Raw genomic sequence first — 20,471 nt, forward strand, 5'->3', positions numbered from 1 at the left:
TCAGTGGTCTCAGGAAGTGAGTGAAGTGACTACAAGTCCCATCATCCATCGTCAAATTCTTCCAAACCGCACCAGGATGTAGAGTGGGTCATGCGGGCTCTCTATGTAAATTGTACTCCTGATCCATCATTGTTGGCAGTTGTAATGGTTTTAGGAAGGGAGTGCAGGTATTGCAAGTCCCATCGTCCATGGTGCATCCTCCTCCAAACTGCACCAGGATGTAGAGTGAGTCATGGAGACTCAGTGTGCCAAGTTTGGTCTTTATCGGTAATTGGATGAGGGTTGCAGTGGTCTCAAGAATTGAGCAAAGTTACTGCAAGTCCCATAATCCATGGTCCATCCCTGCCAAAACCACACCAGGACGTAAAGTGGGTCATGAGAGGTCTATGTGCCAAGTTTGGTCCTGATCAGTCATTGGATGAGGTTAACAGCGGTCTCAGAATGTGAGTGATTATACTGCAAGTCCCATCATCCATGGTTCATCCTCCTCCAAACTGCAGTAGGATGTAGAGTGGGTCATGGGGGCTTTGTGTGCCTAGTCTGGTCTGTATTGGTAATTGTCTGACGCAGCCCCTGGCCTTTTCCTTTCCTCTCTTGGGCATCTCGGAATCTTGGAATTGAGGCTGGCCAACCAGAGACCATATGCAAATTTCCTTCTCTCATGTCTCAGTTTCTGTCATGAACCCTTTTCTCCACCAGGGGCTCCTGTAAAGCTGGCCAATCAGAGACCATATACAAATAGCACCACAGCGGCAGCCAATCAGAATCTTGGAACTTTCTGGCTGGCCAATCAGAATGCTGGCACATACACCGCCACACGTCCGCCGCATACAAACTTTGACTTTTATTATTTTAATAGATAGATAGATAGATAAATAGATGGAATGTCCAGGGTGGGAGAAAGAAGTCTTGTCTGTTTGAGCTAAGTGTGAATGCTTAATTGTCCACCTTGATTAACATTTAATAGCCTAGCCATTTCATTGCCTGGGGGAATCCTTTGTTGGGAAGTGAATAAAAAAATACAGGGGAATTATTGACAAGAAACAATAAAGGCCAACTAATCACTTCCCAACAAAGGATTCCCCCAGGCAGTAAGAAGTCACACCTTGAAAATTGCTAGGCCATTAAATGCTAATCAAGGTGGCCAATTGAAACATTCATACCTACCCCCAATAGCGTTCTTTCTCCCACCCTGGACATTCCACAGATATATAAACCCCATTTGTCTAGTTTCCAACAGACCTCACAACCTCTGAGGTTTGCCATGGATCAGTAGTTCTCAACCTGGGGGTCGCGACCCCTAGAGGGGTCACCGGGCTATTTCGGAGAGGTCACGGCGCCATGTCCATTGGCCCTGCCCCCTCCACAAGGCTGCACAGTGCTGCCTCGCTCGCCTGGCTTTTGCTGGCTTTTGTCACTTGCCAGGCCTGACAGGCGGCACGAGCCAGGCAAGGGGCTTCCCGTGAGGCCAGGCCAGCCGGTGCTGCCTCCCTCACCTGGGTTGTGCCGCCCGCTGGGTCTGGCAAGCGGCAAAATCCAGGAGAGGGAGGCAGCACCGCGTGACCTAGCCTCGCTGCTTACCAGGCTGCTTGGGCGGCGCGAGCCAGGGGAGGGGCTTTCCATAAGGCTAGGCCACACAGTGCTGCCTCCCTCTCCTGGTTTTTGCCGATTGCCAGACCCGACGGGCAGCGTGAGTCAGGCGAGGGATAAGAAAGGAAGGAAAGGGAGGGAAAAGGAAGGAAATAAAGAAGGAGAGAAGGAAAGAAAGAAACAAGGATGGAAAGAAAGAGAGAGAAGGAAGGAAGAGAGAAGGAAAGGGGAGGGAAAAAAGGAAAGGAAGAAAGAGAAAGAAGTGGGGGGGAGAAAGAGCGAGGAAGGAAAGAAAGAGAAGGAAGGCAGGCGCCTGGGGTTGCAGGGCTGGCAGGCAGCGGGAGGCGAATCCGTCTCTTCGCCACGCTCCTAGTCTTTGGCCACTCTCCTCTTGCTGCTCCTGTTGCCCCCGGATGGGAAACCAGCAGCAGCCAGGCCAGCAGCAGGGCCAAGGGGCAGCAAGAGGAGAGCAGTCGAAGACTAGGGGCATAGTGAAGAGAGACAGATGCGCCTCCTGCTGCCTTCCAGCCCTGCAGCCCTAGGTGCTTTCCTTCCTCGCTCTTCCCCCCCCCCCCCTTCTCTTTCTTTCCTTCTTTTCCCCATCTTTTCCATTTCTTCCTTTCCCTCCCTCCCTCCCTCCCTCCCTTCTGCCATAATCCCTTCCCTCCTTTCACCTTTCCCATCCTTCTCTTCCTTCTTTCCTTCCTTCCCTCCCTCCCTCCTTCATTCCTTATTTTCCTCTGCTCTTGGTCACTCCCTCCCTCCATTCAGATCCAGCTCCACCCGTCATCCTCGCCCTCAGCAGCCAATGGGGGAGAGAATGGTAGCAGCAGGGCCAAGGGGCCACAGATGCAGGAATCTCATCCCTCTGCCTCCATGCGCCTCTCGAGCGCATCAGTATTCCAATTCCAGCATATCAGGCTTTTGTGCCAAATTTGATAAAGATCCATCATTGTTTGAGTTCACGGTGCTCTCTGGATGTAGGCAAACTACAACTCCAAAACTCAAGGCTAATGTCCTTCCATTGTCTATTATTGTTATCATTATTATTATTATTATTGCTCCTGCAGTAATTCTATCTTCCTGTGTGGCAGAAAGAAGGGGCTGGATTACATGACCTTTGGGGTTCCCTTTCAGTTGTATGAGTCTTATAATACTACATAATAATAATAATACACTAATTCTATATTCCTGCCTGGCATAAAGGAGGGGGCTGGACTAGATGACATTTGGGGTCCCTTCCAACTGAGAATAATAATAATAATAATAATAATAATAATAATAATAATAAAAAAATAGTAACTTTTATTTTCCTTCCTGGTATAAAGTAGGGGCTGGACTAGATTACCTTTGGGTCTATCTTCCTGCCTGGCAGAAAGAAAGGAGCTGGACTAGATGGCTTTTGGGGGACACTTCCAACTGTTTGAGTCTCAATAATAATAATACTTATTATTATCTTAATAATAATACTTATTATTATTCATAATAATAAATAATAATATAATAGCAATTCTATCTTCCTGCCTAGCAGAAAGAAGGGGCTGGATTAGATGGCCTTTGGGGTTCCCTTCCAACTGTCTGAGTCTTATAATAATAATAATGTATAATAATAGTCTCCTGAAGTGATTGCAGGTGCAATAAAACCCTTCTGGTATTTTCTGTTGGTCATGGGAGTTTTGTGTGCTCAGTTTGGTTCACTTCCATCATTGGTGGAGTCCAGACTGCTCTTTGATTGTAAGTGAACTATAAATCCCAACAGCTACAACTCCCAAATGTCAAGGTCTATTTTCCCCAAACTCCACTAGTGTTCACATTTGGGTATAATGAATGTTTGTGCCAAGTTTGATCCAGATCCATAGTTGTTTGGGTTCACATTTGCTCTCCGGATGTAGGTGAACTATATCTCTCCTAAATCACTGCCAAACCCCTCCAGTATTTTTTTGTTGGTTATGGGGGTTCCGTGTGCCAAGTTTGGTCCAGGTCTTTCATTCGTGGGCGGATCTCAATGGTCTGTGGAAGTCAGAGCTGAATCTGTTGAAGGTACTGCAAAGCCCATCATCCATTGTCCATACTTCCCCAAACATATTGTTTTGGTGATTAATCTCTATGCTTTAATTATGTTCAATTTGTAATGATGAAAATACACTACATCCTGCATATCAGATATTTACATAATGATTCATAACAGTAGCAAAATTACAGTTATGAAGTAGCAACAAAAATAATTTTATGTTGGGGGGGGGTCACCACAATGTGAGGAACTGTATTTAGGGGTCACGGCATTAGAAAGACTGAGAACCACTGCCATAGAAGCAGGCGAAACGTCAGGAGAGAATGCTTCTGGAACATTGCCATACAGCCCAAAAAACTCACAATAACCCAGGATTCTAGCCACGAAAGCCTTCAAAAATATAAGATAGTTACATTTATCCAGTCTTACAATTGCAAACGGTCCTTTGAAGGCAACCATAAGGCTGATGTAACCCTCATTGAAAATGAGTCTGACACCTCTGCCCTAAGTGATAAGGTTCCAGATATTATACTCTTTGCTCAAGCAATGTTAAGGCTCCTTCTTGCTGAGAGCTTGGTCAGGGTTGAAACTAAGATGAATCTTGACTTAACTAGACCTTCCTCCATCTGTCTTTACTTCTGCCAGACCACCGTCTGCAGCTCAGCCCCTGGGAGAGCAGCATTGTGGACCGGGTCATGACCCCAACACTCTCATTTTTGGCATGAAGCTGGAGTGCCGTGACGCTTGCCGGGAATGGCAAAGACCAAGTTGGGTAGGGGCTGGATTGAGTTTAAGCGGAAGCGCTGCCCCAACCCAGTATCCTTTCACTGTATCTCAATATCCTATGGGAGTCTGGGAATTGCAGTGTGGTGAGACCCTAGAACTCTCTGGTTAAACTGCCATTCCCAGGATACCGTGGCAGTTGAAGCAGAATCATAGCGCTACAACTACCTAGTGTAAAGGGGCCCCTATCTTGATATTTTTAATCCAAGTTTCTTCTGTTTATACTTTGTTCTGTTGTTCTGGTGTCTCCTAGTTTAGAATTTGAAAACAGAGATCTCCAAATGTTTTGGACTGCAGTTTCCATAATCCTGTATCTTTGACTGTTTGTCTCAGGGCTAAAAAGAGACATTGGATAATAATAATCTCTCCTTGCTACTCTCTCTGATCTCTATACCTTTTTACTATCTGCTAATTTACTATCTGTTAATATGATTATTCATATGAAGGGATTTTATATTTAATTTCAGTTCTCAGAGTACATCTACATTGTCAAATTCATGCAGCTTGACACCACTTTAACTGTCATGGCTCAGTGCTATACAATCATGGGAATGTGGTTGTTTTATAGTGTCTTTTACCTTCTCTGCAGGCATGTAGCGGGGGGGGGGGGGGGCTCGGGGGGCTTCAGCCCCCCCCCCTGAAATTCTCATGGTGGTTCGCGAAAAGGCCTTACCGGTGCATTATTTAAACTGTTATGTTTATTCATATCATGATCTGATCACCATACTCAATATATCCCATATGCATGGGGGTATTGGGGTAATGATACAAAAGGTTTGCTAGGCTAGACCCTCTTTCACTCAGACTCAGCCCCCCCCCGAAACTCAGCCCCCCCCCGAAACCCCCCCTGAAAATTTTTTAGCCCCCCCCCCCCCCCCCCCCGAAATGAAATCCTGGCTACGGGCCTGCTTCTCTGCTAAAGAGGGCCTCATCAAATTATGTGGGGTTTCACAGCATTCAGCCATGACAGTTACAGTAGTGTCAAACTACATTAAATGTATATTGTGCGTGGCACTCAAGGCCCGCAGGCTGATTTGGCCCATCATGTTACTTTGTGTGGCCCTCTGGATGCTGGGCTACAACTCTTGTATTCCTCTTGTATTCCTCATCATTAGACATCATAACTAGAGCAGATGGAAGTCTGCAGTTCGTTCTGTTTAGTTAGGAGAGTGGGGTTTAGAGACAAGGCTTGTAGATAAGACTTTAAAATGTCCTTTAACCTTTCTTTCCCCAAACCTCAGAGCCTAAATGGCTGTTGGGTTGCAATTCCCATTATCTGTATAGGGCAGGTATGAGCAAACCTAGATCTGGGGACTGAATGCAGCCCCTTGGGCTCTTTTCTCAGGCCCTCCTCTCTCACACCATCCTATCCTATCCTTCTCTCTTTCCTTCCTCCTTCCCTCCCTTTTTCTCCTTCCCTTTCACCCTTCCTTCCTTCTTTCTTTCCTTCCTCATTCCCTTCCATCCTTCCCTCCCTTTTGTCTTTCCTTCCTTCTCTCATTCATCTCTCCCCCCCCTTTCTCCTTCCTTTTGTCTTTCCTTCCTTCTCTTTCCTTTATCCTTCTCTTCCTTCCTTTTATCCTTCCTTTCCACCCTTTCGTCCTTCCATCCTTCCCTCTTTCTTCCCTCTCACCCTCTTCCTCCCTTCTCTTTTCTCTTTCCCTTTTCCTATATCCTTCCCTCTCTCCCTCTTTACCCTTCCATCCTTTTCTTCTTCCCTCCTTCCCTCTCTCCCTCTTTCTCCTTCCATCCTTCCCTTCCTCCCTTTCCTTTCCTTTTGTCTTTCCTTGCTTCCCTCTTTCCCCCCTCTCTCCCTTTTTCTTCTTCCATCCTTCCCTTCCTCCCTTTCCTTCTCTTTTTCCTTCCTCCTTCCCTTCCTTCCTTCCATCCCTCCCATCCTTTCTTCCTTCCCTTTTGTCTTTCCTTACTTTCCTCTTTCCTCACTCCTTCCCTCTCTCTCTCTCTTTCTCCTTCCATTCTTCCCTTCCTCTCTTTTGTCTTTCCTTATCTTTTCCCTCCCTCTGTTAGGGCAGAGAGAAGGTTTGAGGAAATAAGACAAAGAGAGATCCAGAGTACTGGAAAGCACGCTTTATTCTCGGTTGACGCCAACCGGATATGGACCCCCTGGTAAGCCAGGAAAGAAGGGTACCAAACAAAGGAAATGCTGAGTTTATATACATTTTTTAAAATAAGTATTCATGCATCACAGAAACATCACAATGTGCGTCACAAACATCTACTCTTACATTGTCTTCAAAAGCATATTTTGAAAATCAACAAGTTGTCAATCTTCATTAGTGTACTATCTAAAGAGTGGCTATTAATGATCTTCCAGCGCCAGGATGTCTCTGGACCTGCTCCATCCATCCTGAGATAACATTCCTGAAACCTCTTAATGGACACTTCATTAGTCAAATTTACGATAAGGTGCATGGTGCCTGGTGCCTGGTACCCTTATCTTATGGCCTCTTGAAGTGCCAGGCCCCACATTCCTTTCCTGGACGCTGGGTTTCTAATTTTGCAGCTTTTAAGAAGTCAAGTGAAAATGGCCATGCATACATACATTTCTCTTATATATATTCTAACCCCTATTTCTAATATGGTTATATCAAATATATTTTCCAATATGTGTATTATGTATTTTCATCAAGCCTTCATCAAATCCCACCTTTGATGCTCTGAACCGGAAGGGGAGGAGCATCATCTAACTAAAGCTAATAATTGTATTTCATCTTGTTTATCATTTATCATCTTAGATATGCATCTTTTCAGCATTTGGAAAATAATAGGCAGAATACATAACATTAGTAACACTACTAATAGGATTATACAGAAAGCAAAAAACAGTTCCTTTAACCATTGAATCGATGGTAGCCAGCTCGTGAACCAATCAAAAGGATTTGAAACCCCATGTGTGTTGTTCTCTATTAAATCTGTCATTTGATTTAGTTCATCCTCAATTGTTTTATTCAGATCATGAAATCTGACTTTGCAACCTTCTTTCATTAGTTTACAGAAACCTCCTTGTCTTGCCAACAAGTAGTCCAGTGCCATATGGTGTTGTAAGACAATTTGATGTAACTCTTCTACTTCATTTTGCATGGCCCTAACTATGAGTCCGGTGGCATTTATGGATTTTTCCAATCGGCAGGTGAGGCCTAGGATACTCTTTCTATTTTCTTGGGCCACTATGCCTGGGTAGCTTCCAAGCGTCAGTATGCCCGTTAGCAGACCTCCAGCCACTCTGCCTCCTTCTGTCTCAGATAATTGTGCTCCTATTATTACCTCATCTGAGCAGGCCGGGCCTAGGGGTGCTGATCTGTCTCGCTTTGTTCTTATGCGGCGAGAAGCAACCTGGACTGGGAATGTAAAGTATCCAATGCCTGCACACTGGTATCCACCTGGATGGAAATTTGAGGCCCAACCATCATAGAAAAACCACAAATTGGGATAATATATTTTCCAGTCATTACATGTAAGAATATCCCCTTCAGTTGTCATGCTTTTTCTCATCATTAGGGCTCTTAAGTCTTTCAAAAACTCTTCAAGTGTATTATATCGTTCCATAAACTGTGAAAATAACCCAAAGGAGCTATCTTTCATGATTTCATATTGTTCTCTGGCTTTTTTGTAATATTCATCCTCTCCCTGAGAGGGGTCGCTGTATTTTTCTTGGAAATATAAACTGTGCCAATACCCTGATGCTTGAGAAGCATTATGTTTCCCATGAAGGTAAAACTTCTCAGTGCAGTGAGAGTAGTTTCCCACACTGAGAAGGATTTCCCTCTCCTTTTCTGGGATACCCTTCCACCCTTTCCGATAACCTTCTGGATAATGACAACAAAAACATTTGCCAGGGGTGGTCTTTGAAACCTTTATCATCCTATGCCGTAGCCCATTTAGAGAGGCAGGGGGGTTAAAGATTGTAGGTTTGCCTGTTTTCTCTGCTAAGAGAAGAGTGGCCAAAACCACAGCGTCCTCATTGATCAAAGCAGGCAAAAAGGAAAACTCACGTACTGTTTCAGGGTGTTCATATATCAGAGTGGCATTTCTCCCATATTGATCAAACATAAATTTGGCATGCTCTTTGAACCAGTTACCATCTTATTCTAAAATTGACACACACATTAACACACATATCACCCACAAAATTTTCATTCTTCTGGAATCTGACCGTATGTAGAGCAACCGTTCCGGTAGGCTGCAATAGGGTCTAGTTCCGTCTTCTATCCTCTCCAGTTGGGGTCTGACAGTGCATAGAGCTTAGTCGCTTCCAGGTATGGACTTAAGCCGCAGTGTCTAGCCCATATCTTCTCATCCAACAGCAGGGGCAGATCTGACTTTACGCAGGGCAAGACAGCTTCCTGGTATGTGTCTTGCAGTATGTCTAGTCTGAGTCTTCTTATTTACCAACGCCTTCCTTTTGGTTAGAACAACCAAAGTTTCGAGTTATTTTAAGCTTTAGTGGGTTTTTTGGGTCTGGAATAGCTTGCCAACTGGGAGCAGCCTTTTTAATTCTAGTCCAGTGAAGCTAAGGTTTGATTTCTGCTACCTTGCACTGGGTGATGTAAGAATTACCACATAAGGTCCCTTCCATTTGGGTTTCAAAGTTTCCCCTTTTCAATCTTTAACCCACACCTCATCCCCTGGGTGAAACAAGTGAGTGGGGGTCATGCGAATGGGCGGCCTGAACTCATAGGCATACTGTCGTAGCTCTTGCAGTGTTTTCCCCAAAGCAACCATTTCCTGTCTCTTTGCCTGGGCCCCTATCTCATGCAGTTCCCCTTGCAATCTGGGAAACAAAGGAGGGGGCCTCCCATAAAGCATTTCAAAAGGAGACAGACCAATGGTCTTAGTGGGGGTGCATCTAATATGTAACACTGCTAGAGGAAGAAGTTGAATCCAACTAAGTTCTGTTTCTTGGCACATTTTAGCTAACTTAGTTTTCAGAGTTCGATTCATTCTCTCAACCTTGCCTGAGCTCTGAGGCCTATATGCACAATGCAATTTCCAGGTTATTCCAAGAACCTTAGCCAAGCTTTGAATGGTGGCTTTAACAAAAGCAGGGCCATTATCTGACCCTATGAATGCTGGCATCCCATGCCTTCGGATTATGTCTTTCATGAGTGCTCTTGCCACTTCCGTGGCCTTTTCAGTAACAGTAGGGTACACTTCTGGCCATCCAGTGAAGGTGTCTACCATCACCAGTAGGTAGCGGTATCGCCCTACTCTAGGCATTTCAGTGAAGTCTACAACAATGGCTTCGAAAGGTACATTTCCACAACGTTGGATGCCTGGGGGCTGGTGCGGCCCTTGGCGTGGATTGTTCTTAGCAAAGGTGTGACATCTAACTGAAGCTGCCATTGTCAAAGAGTGGAGTCCATCTATGTACAGTTGCCTTTCTAGTAGTTTAGCTAACGCCATTTTTCCTAGATGTGTTGACTCATGGGCTCCTTTTACTACCTCCCATGCCATGGTTCTGGGGACAATGATTTTTCCATCCGGAAAGGCTAATCAACCAGTAGAGTTCGCCAATTCTACTGCTCCATTGTCCTGGGCCCATTGTTGTTCTTCTTTATTATAGGTAGGCTGCACCTTGGGATTGGGCAAGGGGAGAAGGATAGCCACCTGAAGGGGTCTGGCAGCGGCTTCTTTGGCTGCTGCATCGGCCCTTCGGTTCCCTTGTGCTACTGGATCTTGCCCTGGTTGATGTCCCTTGCAGTGCATCACAGCTACTTGTTTTGGGGCCCATACAGCTTCTAGGAGATGTTATATCTCTTCTGAATGTTTGACTGGTTGGCCTGCTCCTCTTTCTTTGTAAAGTGTACCATGGGCGTGCAGTACTGAGAAGGCATACTTTGAATCAGTGTATATGTTAACTCTTTTTCCCTTTGCTATCTCCAGAACCCTGGTGAGAGCAATGAGCTCAGCCTTTTGAGCTGATGTATTTGCTGGCAGTGGATTTGCTTCCAATACTTCTTTGATAGTAACTATTGCATATCCTGCTTTTCGCTCCCCTTCTTCCATATAGCTACTGCCATCTGTGTATGGTGAGCTGAGCTCCTTGCAATGGAACATCAGTCAAATCAGGTCGACTGGCATATACTGTGTCCATTACTTCAATACAGCTATGATGTTTCTCCATATGGGGATCTATAGGTAGGAGGGTAGCAGGATTCAAAGTAGTGTATTGCTGAACTTTAATGTGAGGGTTCTCACATAACAACGTCTGGTATTTCAGCATCCTGGAGGTGGTAAGCCAATGGTGTCCTTTGTGCTCTAACAATGTCACTACCTCATGCGGGGCCTTGATGGTCAAATCCTGTCCTAGGGTCAACTTCCGGGCTTCTTCAGCTACTAAGGCAGCAGCTGCTACTGCGCGTAGACATGGGGGCCATCCTTTTGCTACCATGTCTAGCTGTTTAGACAAATAGGCCACTGGTCGTGGCCAGGAGCCCAAAGTCTGAGTTAAAACGCCAATGGCTACACCCTCTTTCTCCGCAACATAAAGAGTGAAGGGTTTAGTTACATCAGGTAGGCCCAAAGCTGGCGCTGTCATCAGGGCTGACTTTATTTGCTGGAAAGCCTCGTCCTGTTCTTGTGTCCACTTAAAGGGTTCTTTTTCACCCCCCTTTGTAACTTGGTACAAAGGTCTTGCCAATACTGCATAGCCAGGAATCCTGCCCCTAAAAATTCGTGGACTCTCTTCCTCGTAGTGGGGACTGGGATTTGGCAGATGGCTTGCTTTTGTTCAGTTCCTAGGCTTCTAAATCCTTGTTTTATTTGGAATCCTAAGTATTTGACCTCAGTCTTGCACAGCTGGGCCTTGGTCCTTGATACTTTATATCCCTTGTGGCAAAGTAATTGGAGTAGCCGCTTGGTGGCACCCAACTCTCTTACATTGAGGTGGAGGCCAAAAGTAAATCATCTACATATTGCAAAAGGACAGTGTTTTCTGGGTCAGAATGAAAGTCCTCCAAATCTTTTGCTAGGGAAGTTCCAAATATCGTTGGTGAATTTTTAAAACCTTGAGGCAATCTTGCCCAAGAATATTGTTGTTTTGCTCCTGTGGCTGGGTCTTCTGACTCAAAAGCAAACAACAACTGGCTTTGGGGGGCTAACCTTATGGAGAAAAAAGCATCTTTAAGATCAAGGACTGTAAAATGTGTGGCCTCTGCTGGTATGAGTCCCAATATCACATAAGGATTTGGCACAACTGGGTGCAAGGTAACTGTTGCCTTGTTGACTTCTCTAAGGTCTTGAACAGGGCGAAAATCATCTTTGGTACCTGGCTTCTTGATGGGAAGGAGTGGTGTATTCCATGGAGACTGGCATTTTGTCATAATGCCATGCTGCCACAGTCGGTCCAAATCTGGGTACAGTTGTGCTGGGGCGATAGGGTGCGTTGGAGGGCTTACTGTTGCTGGATCAAGGGCTGGATTTGCCTGGGGGGCTATGAGCTCCCCAGTTGAATAAGGAGGAGGTGCATTTATTTCCTCCTCAACAGGGCATGGCAGAATAGGAGCTTTAGTTTTCTGTGCTAGGAGAGTTTTGCAATGTGCTAAAGCACAAGGCTTCAGCCATTCTGGCATTTGGCGCACCACATCTCCCCAAGCTAGGATATATGGGATATGTGTGGGATAACTTCCCTCAAAAGGATTTGCTCCTCTTGCTCTATCATAGACACTAGCAATGATTTGTTGATCAAGAGTGCCCTCTTCTGGCCAACCTACATTAAATTTAACCCATTCCTTCTGGCATAAAGTTTGCAACCTACTGGGCCTCAGTGGTTCTCCTCAGTGGTTTTCCAAAGCTTTTGTCAAAGTGTGCTAACATGAGCTCTAAAGGAGTTTTAGGCTTGCTGCTAACAGACCCTCCCATGTCAGACAAATAGACAACTAATACACAAAAAAGGGGAAAAGGTACGGATCTGACCATCCATTTTCATCCAATCCCTGACTCGGACAGTCGCCCGTCTACAAGAACTGCAGGGAATTCCTTTAGAAGGAACGTCAACCCCAAGGGGATGACTTGGACCACACTTCCCTTCGCTCACCACTCTGGGATTCTGTGATCCCCTGTGACCAGCCTCTTGGCCCTTTCATACACCAATCACTCACACATTCATCCACCACGAGGTACTTATCTCCCCAACCCCTTTCCTTATTTCTCTAGGCAGTCGGTTTCCCTTTTCCGGTACACAAAGCAAACACAAACCCCAAAAAAGTCTACTAGGGACTGCCTTTTTCCAGGTTAATTACTCCTGGGGCCTTCAACAAAATGCTAAGGCTTTTCCTGACGTCTACACTTTCCTAAAATGTCATTGTGCAATTCATACTCGCCTGATCTGTGGTTTTCACAGCCTCTTAGGTGAAAGGATGGAATTTCGTCAGAAGCAGCAGTTTGCCTTCACCTTCCCGAGGGCTCCCTCCAATGCCAGCCGGTGAGAGTGCTGTCAAAGTGGTGCAGCCAGCCTGCTGCCCCGGAGGAATCTTCCCGGCCTCCCAAAAGGCCTCTGTCTTTAATCTTCTTTCCTGCAAACCCCTCTTAAAATCTCCTGGCTGGCTCGCCAAAATGTTAGGGCAGAGAGAAGGTTTGAGGAAATAAGACAAAGAGAGATCCAGAGTACTGGAAAGCATGCTTTATTCTCGCTTGGCGCCAACTGGATATGGATCCCCTGGTAAGCCAGGAAAGAAGGCTACCGAGAAAGGAAATGCTGAGTTTATATACATTTTTGAAAATAAGTATTCATGCATCACAGAAACATCACAATGTGCGTCACAAACATCTACTCTTACATTGTCTTCAAAAGCATATTTTGAAAATCAACAAGTTGTCAATCTTCATTAGTGTACTATCTAAAGAGTGGCTATTAATGATCTTCCAGCGCCAGGATGTCTCTGGACCTGCTCCATCCATCCTGAGATAACATTCCTGAAACCTCTTAATGGACACTTCATTAGTCAAATTTACGATAAGGTGCCTGGTGCCTGGTACCCTTATCTTATGGCCTCTTGAAGTACCAGGCCCCACATTCCTTTCCTGGATGCTGGGTTTCTAATTTTGCAGCTTTTAAGAAGTCAAGTGAAAATGGCCATGCATACATACATTTCTCTTATATATATTCTAACCCCTATTTCTAATATGGTTATATCAAATATATTTTCCAATATGTGTATTATGTATTTTCATCAAGCCTTCATCACCTCCCTCCCTCCCTCCCTCCCTTCTTTCACTGGGCAGCCAGTCTTCCTAGGAGGGAGTGCTAGCATGTAGCCCCCAAGTTTGCCCAAGTTTGCCCATGCCTGGCATAGTGGATAATCAAAAGTGACAGGAGTTGTTGTGCAAAGCCATCTGGGCACCCAAACGGAATAAAAACTAAAGAGAACTAAGCACTTTGTAAAGAAAAACACCTTATAGTTAGTTCCCTGTATCCATGGATTTTCCATATAAGGATTCAGTAGCCCTTTGAAGACAACCTTAAGGTGGATTGGCCCTCCATAAAAATGAGTTTGACACCCCTGTGTAAATGCACCCTAGAATTCTCAAAATCCCCAATCAGTTTTTGAATAAGCCCTGCTACCCCGAAGCAAGGTTGTGGTCTATCTACCAAGATCAGAATGATGTTTGTAAGGCCGTGAGCAGAAATAACACAATCTCTATACCACATACAACTCCTGTTGGATTCCATTCCCAGACTTGATTCCTTTTGCTCTTAGCCTTGGGTCAGCTGACTGTCCCTCTCTCCCCATTACCTCCACAGTTGTGCCGGTCTGTCCCCGCTCTGCCTCCACCTGCCCCCTCAGCCCTTGCAACAACCACTGGACGCACCATCACTGCTCAGAGCAACGGCAGCCAGCCACCATCAGTCCTGATGTGACACCCCAGCACAAGGCTGCAGCTTCCCCGGGAAGTTCCTCTCTTCTTCACTCCCAGTAACAGCAACATTTGCTTCACACATAACAGCCTTCACACTGGAGCTTTACACACAATGGCCTTCCACCTGGGCTTCTCTCATTGATTCTTCTCTCACCAGGCTCTCTCAAACTGAGGCCTACATACTGAGGCCTTTCTCCCACTGAGGCTTTCTGATACTGAGGCCTCTCCCAGTCTGAGGCGAACTAACACTGAGGCCTCTCTCAGACTGAGGGTTGCTAAGATATAGGCACCCCTGCTTATATTGAACTGCAGCTTTTGCTGAGTCATTGTATCCATTTAACCCTTTCAGGGCTTGACTCACATTTTTGTAATTAAAAATACCTAGTTAATTTTTAATGCTTCTGACAAACTATTTATTTGGTTACTGAGGAACTTCTGTTGACATGGAAACCAAGAGGTATATGTAGGATTTCACGACGTTTCTATCCCAAAACAACCGGCTAACTTTAGGCTCAGTGTATCTTAACTTGGAAGCCATAGCTGCCCCAGTCTGCAAAATATCTTGAGAAAGAAAATGCCAGCCATTCTTCAAGCTGTTGCAATCTAGGACAATGATATATGCCCAACTAAGTTTCTCTAAAATGGCCATGAGCTTATTATAACCCTCCAATTAGTGAAAAATGCTGGGAATTAGAATCCAACAATATCTGAATGACCTAAGGCATACCCAAGTTCTCTCATTTGAGATATAATGATGGTGATGGTGATGACGACGACAATGATGATGATCCTTACAATACGGAATAGGGTTAGTTACCTATTACCTATACCCAGATAACTGAATTCTAAGTGTTGAGTAGTTACAGCTGAATTACACGTGGAATAGGTTCGGAATCCATGGTATCAATTGTTTTTGGACTAAAGAGTTCCAGAATCCCATAACTACAGTATGTTGACTGGAGAGTTTCAGATGCTGTAGTTTAAAAAAAAAAAGATGTAAATTTCCCAAGATCTGCAACAAGGTCTTGAGCCGAGCTTTAGCACAGCTGGTAAATTACCATCAATGATAAGATCTATCAACCAAAAGGTTGACAGTTTGAAGTCCTGGGTTGGTGTGAGCTCCCGAATGTCAGCCCAGCTTACTGCTTACCCAAGCAGTTCAAAATAGCTGGAGTTGTAAATAGAGAAATTAGATACCACTAAAACAAGTGGGGAGGTATTTTAAGGCACCATAAAGAAAAATATCAGAAAATGCCCGGCGACCAAAAGGAAGGAGGAAGTCCTGATGACTCTTTGTCATAGAGGATGGAGCAACAGCACCCCCTTGTGGATGGGTTCAAGCACAACCTCCAAAGCACCAAAAAACTGGATGTTGATACAGCATACCTCCATTCTGTTCTATCTGTCTTTGTCCTGTCTATCTCCTTGGGAAGATAAGGCAGAATATAAATAAAATGTTGTTGTTGTTGTTAAGGTCTGGAAGCCATGAATTCCTATGAGGAGTGACTGAGGTATGCTTAGCCTGGAGAAGAAAAGGTTAAGAGGGGACATGACAGCCATGTTGAAATGTATGACAGGCTGTTAATTTGAAAAGGGAGCCAGCTTGTTTTTTCCTGCTCCACAGACTAAGACTTGGAGCAATGGATTCAAATTTGACGAAAAGGGAATCCACCTAAACTTTAGAAAGAACTTCCTGATTGTAATTGTGTTTGACAGTAGAATAGAATGCTCCTCTGAGTCTCCTTCTCTGGCAGTGTTTTAAACAGAGGCTAAATGATCATCTTTCGGGAGTACTTTGATAATGTCTTCTGTTGGTAGGAATGGGGTTGGATTGGATCCCTTGGTGGTCTCTCCCAATTCTATGATTCAATAACTATCTGGCCTGGCAAACAATTCTTAATAATCCCCATTTTTCCAATTTGTCTGAGTCTGACCGCTGTTTGTGCCAATCTGCTTTCATTTTGCATTCTCAGAAAAAGAAAGAGAAGAACGACAAAGACCGGGAAAATGCCCAGGAGAAAAGTACCCTTGCCCTAAGCAAACGCCAGTCTATGCCTTTGGGTCAGACTCGAAAGCTGCACACACCAGAGAGCAGGTAAAAGACATGAGGCAAATAAGAGGTACTTTCTGTTGCACCATCCTGGCTTGGGATCTTGGACCACCACTTTGATTCAGTCTTTCAAGCAGAAAATTCTGAATACTGTCAGCCCTCCATATTCACTAGAGTTTAGGGCAAATCTATGGTCCACTTCTACTATCAAATTGCACTCGAGGACCTACAGATCCTTTCTTCCTAGAGAAAACACTTAGAAAAGTGTTTTCTCTAGGAATCTCTCGAACCACCAGTGTGGCTCTGTGGTCAGTTTCTGGCAGAAGTTGACTACAGAGTCACGCTGGAGGACATAGACTTTCTAGAGGGAACATATTTATTTATTTTATTTATTTATTTGATGCATTTGTTAACTGCCATTCTCAGCCCTTTAGGGCGACTCATGGCGGTGTACAACATGTAAAAAGTCAATTTACAAAAGGCAATTACAAAACAACATATTAGCAATACAACAATTACAAAATTACACTAAATAATCCGCTTCGTCTCATAGTAGAATCGTAACCAATCTCATATTCCGTGTTCCATTCCAGTCATCTTTACCACATTGTTATAGCACTTAATTAAATGCCTTCTCGAACAGCCATGTCTTAAGGCTTTTTCGGAAGGACATAAGGGAGGTCTGATGTCTGCAGGGAGAGTGTTCCACAGCCGGGGGGCCACCACCGAGAAGGCCCTCTCTCTCGTCCCCGCCAGGCGTGCCTGTGAGGCAGGCGGGATCGAGAGAAGGGCCTCCCCAGACGATCTCAAGGTCCTCGTGGGCTCATAGGCCAAGATGCGGTCCGAAAGGTATTTTGGGCCGGAACCGTTTAGGGCTTTGTAGGCCAAAACCAGAACCTTAAATTGGGCCCGGTAGCAGACCGGCAGCCAGTGGAGCTGGGACAACAAGGGCGTTGTGTGCTCCCTGCATCCCGCTCCAGTTAGTAGCATGGCTGCCGCGCGCTGAACCAGCTGAAGCTTCCGGGCCGTCTTCAAGGGCAGCCCCACGTAGAGAGCGTTGCAGTAGTCAAGGCGGGATGTGACAAGAGCGTGTACCACCGTGGCCAAGTCAGACTTCCCGAGATACGGGCGCAGCTGGCGCACGAGCCTGAGCTGTGCAAATGCTCCCCTGGTCACCGCTGAAACCTGGGGATCCAGGCTCAACGATGAGTCCAGGGTCACACCCAGACTGCGAACCTGCGCCTTCAAGGGGAGTGCGACCCCATCCAGCACAGGCTGTAACCCTATACCCCGTTCGGCCTTGCGACTTACCAGGAGTACCTCTGTCTTGTCTGGATTTAATTTCAGTTTGTTCGCCCTCATCCAGACCGTTACAGCGGCCAGGCACCGGTTCAGGACCTCGACAGCCTCCTTAGTAGCAGGTGGAAAGGAGTGACAGAGTTGGACATCATCTGCGTACAGATGACACCGCACCCCGAAACTCCGGATGATCTCACCCAGCGGCTTCATGTAGATGTTAAACAGCATGGGGGACAGTTATGGAACCCTGTGGAACCCCACAAGTCAAAGGTTGTGGTGTAGAACAGGAGTCCCCCAATAACACCTTCTGGGTGCGTCCCTCCAGGAATGACTGGAGCCACTGCAAAGCAGTGCCCCCAAGGCCCATTTCCGCAAGGCGCCCCAGAAGGATACCGTGGTCGACGGTATCGAAGGCCGCTGAGAGGTCCAGGAGCACCAACAGGAACACACTCCCCCTGTCTAGCTCCCGGCGCAGATCATCCACTAAGGCGACCAAGACCGTCTCGGTACCATGTCCCGGTCTGAAACCAGACTGTGCCGAATCCAGATAATCCGTGTCTCTCAAGAATACCTGGAGTTGTGAGGCCACCACGCTTTCCATGACTTTGCCCAAAAAGGCGAGATTGGAAACAGGCCGAAAGTTGTCCAATTTAGTGGGATCCAATGATGGTTTCTTCAACAGCGGTTTTATAATAGCCTGTTTTAGGCTCGCTGGAATTTTGCCTTCCCGAAGGGAGGCATTAACCACCACCGTTACCCACTCAGCCAATCCCCCTCTGGCCTCCCTCAGAAGCCAGGATGGGCAGGGGTCTAGGATGGACGTAGTAGGCCTCATTCCTCCAAGTATCTTGTCCACATCCTCGGGTTGCACAAACTAAAAAGAATCCATCAAAATAGGACAAGCAGGTGCTCTTGTCTCATCCTCAGAGACTGCATTTAACGCGGCGTCCAGCCCAGAACGGATCAAGGCGACTTTGTCTGCAAAGAACCGAGCAAATGCTTCACAGCGCGTGACCGAATTGTCAGGGCTCCCGCCTGAGGTGGCGGGAGTTAAAAGACCTCTGACAATCCGAAACAACTCCGCCGGACGGTTCTTTGCAGACGCAATAGTGGCCGCAAAGAAAGTTTTCTTTGCGGTCTTTATTGCCGCGGCATATGCCCTAAGAAAGGACACAAACCGTGCTCGGTTTGACTCGCTTGGATCCGAACGCCACACGCTCTCTAGTTCCCTCTTCCTTCGCTTCATCACTGCCAGCTCCTCAGTAAACCAAGGAGCTGGTTTAGCTCGGCTACTTGAGAGGGGACGTTCCGGAGCGATCATGTCAATTGCCCTGGTCATCTCCCCATTCCAGAGAGCGACCAAGGCCTCGACATGGTCACCTACCGAGGTAGCGGGAAAATCCCCAAGAGCCGTCAGGAATCCATTTGGATCCATAAGCCTCCTGGGGCGGACCATCTTAATGGGTCCTCCACCTTTGCGGAGGTTAGGGGGCGCAGTGAGTCTAAATCTGATCAGGAAGTGGTCGGTCCATGGCAACGGAGAGATGGACAACTCCTCCACACCGCCACCCTGCTCCCATCCCTGGCAGAAGACCAAGTCCAATGTATGTCCAGCACAGTGGGTGGGGCCAGATATTTGTTGGGACAGCCCCATGGTTGCCATGGCAGACATGAAGTCCTGAGCCGCTCCTGTGAGGGTCGCCTCGGCATGGATGTTGAAGTCCCCCAGCACAAGAAGCCGTTGAGACTCCAACGCCAGGCTCGAGACTACCCCCGCTAGCTCAGGTAGGGAGACTGTAGTGCAGCGAGGTGGACGGTACACTAACAGAATCCCTATTCTGTCCCGGTCACCCACCCTCAGGTGAACGCATTCAAAGTTTGTGGTCTGCAGGATGGGGCTCCTGGTCAGATGGATGGAATCTCTATAGACCACTGCGACCCCGCCTCCCCGTCCTCCGGATCTCGGTTGGTGCTGTACGGAGAAGCCTGGAGGACAAAGCTGGGTAAGATTTACACCTCCAGCTTCATCCAACCAGGTCTCCGTAATGCACGCCAGATCTGCCCGCTCATCCAGGATTAGGTCCTGGATCCAGGTCGTTTTTCCGTTGACAGATCTGGCGTTCAACAGTACCACCTTCAATCCAGAGGGCCCGCTCACCTGGTTACACCAATTTACCTTAGGAGACCGGTTGGGAGTTGTTAATGTAGATAAGTGGTCCGAATTAGGCCGAATTTGAGGTCTCCTTTTTCCGCATCTCCCCCTCCCCACCACGACCTCTATGGGGGCCCCTCGGCTAGTGGAACACCTCCCCTCCTCCATGCCGCAGTCCAAACCCAATATCTTAGTTTCTGTTTCGCTTGTTATTTGGATTGTTGGTCCTTGCCAACTCCCTTGCTTCCCAACTCCCTTTACCAATTAAATCAAATTGGTAAATAATTAAACCTGCAAAAGTTGAACCCGCAAATATGGAGAGCTGACTATACCTCATGACATTTCACATCCCAGGATTCCTTAGACGGGAGCCAAGACAATTAAAACTACTATAATTACACATTGCACGTTCGTCCTAGCAATTACCATTTAAAACATAGACTGCACACAGATTCCAGAATATTTTATGAACTATTGTTTATACAGCTAGCCCTCCATACGCATAGATTTAACCATCCATGGCTTGAATGTGTGTGTATGTGTGCATCCAAAATATAAGCATTGATTTTGGCATTTTGGTGATATTATTTTACTGCAACCCCCTGGTGGTGCAGTGGGTTAAACCACTAAGCTGCTGAACTTGCTGACTGAAAGGTTGACCATTCAAATCCGTGGAGCATGGTGAGCTCCTGCTGTTAGCCCCAGCT

At 46.3% G+C, this 20,471-nt stretch overlaps 1 pseudogene; it reads left to right on the top strand.

Annotated features, from left to right (window-relative positions):
* Nucleotides 1-16,362, top strand: part of LOC137095600 (MAP7 domain-containing protein 1-like) — a 99,183-nt pseudogene extending 82,821 nt beyond the window's left edge.
* The last annotated feature ends 4,109 nt before the right edge of the window (nucleotides 16,363-20,471 follow it).

The sequence above is a fragment of the Anolis sagrei genome, chromosome Y (genome assembly GCF_037176765.1).
Source record: "Anolis sagrei isolate rAnoSag1 chromosome Y, rAnoSag1.mat, whole genome shotgun sequence".
In the NCBI taxonomy this organism is placed as follows: Eukaryota; Metazoa; Chordata; class Lepidosauria; order Squamata; family Dactyloidae; genus Anolis; species Anolis sagrei.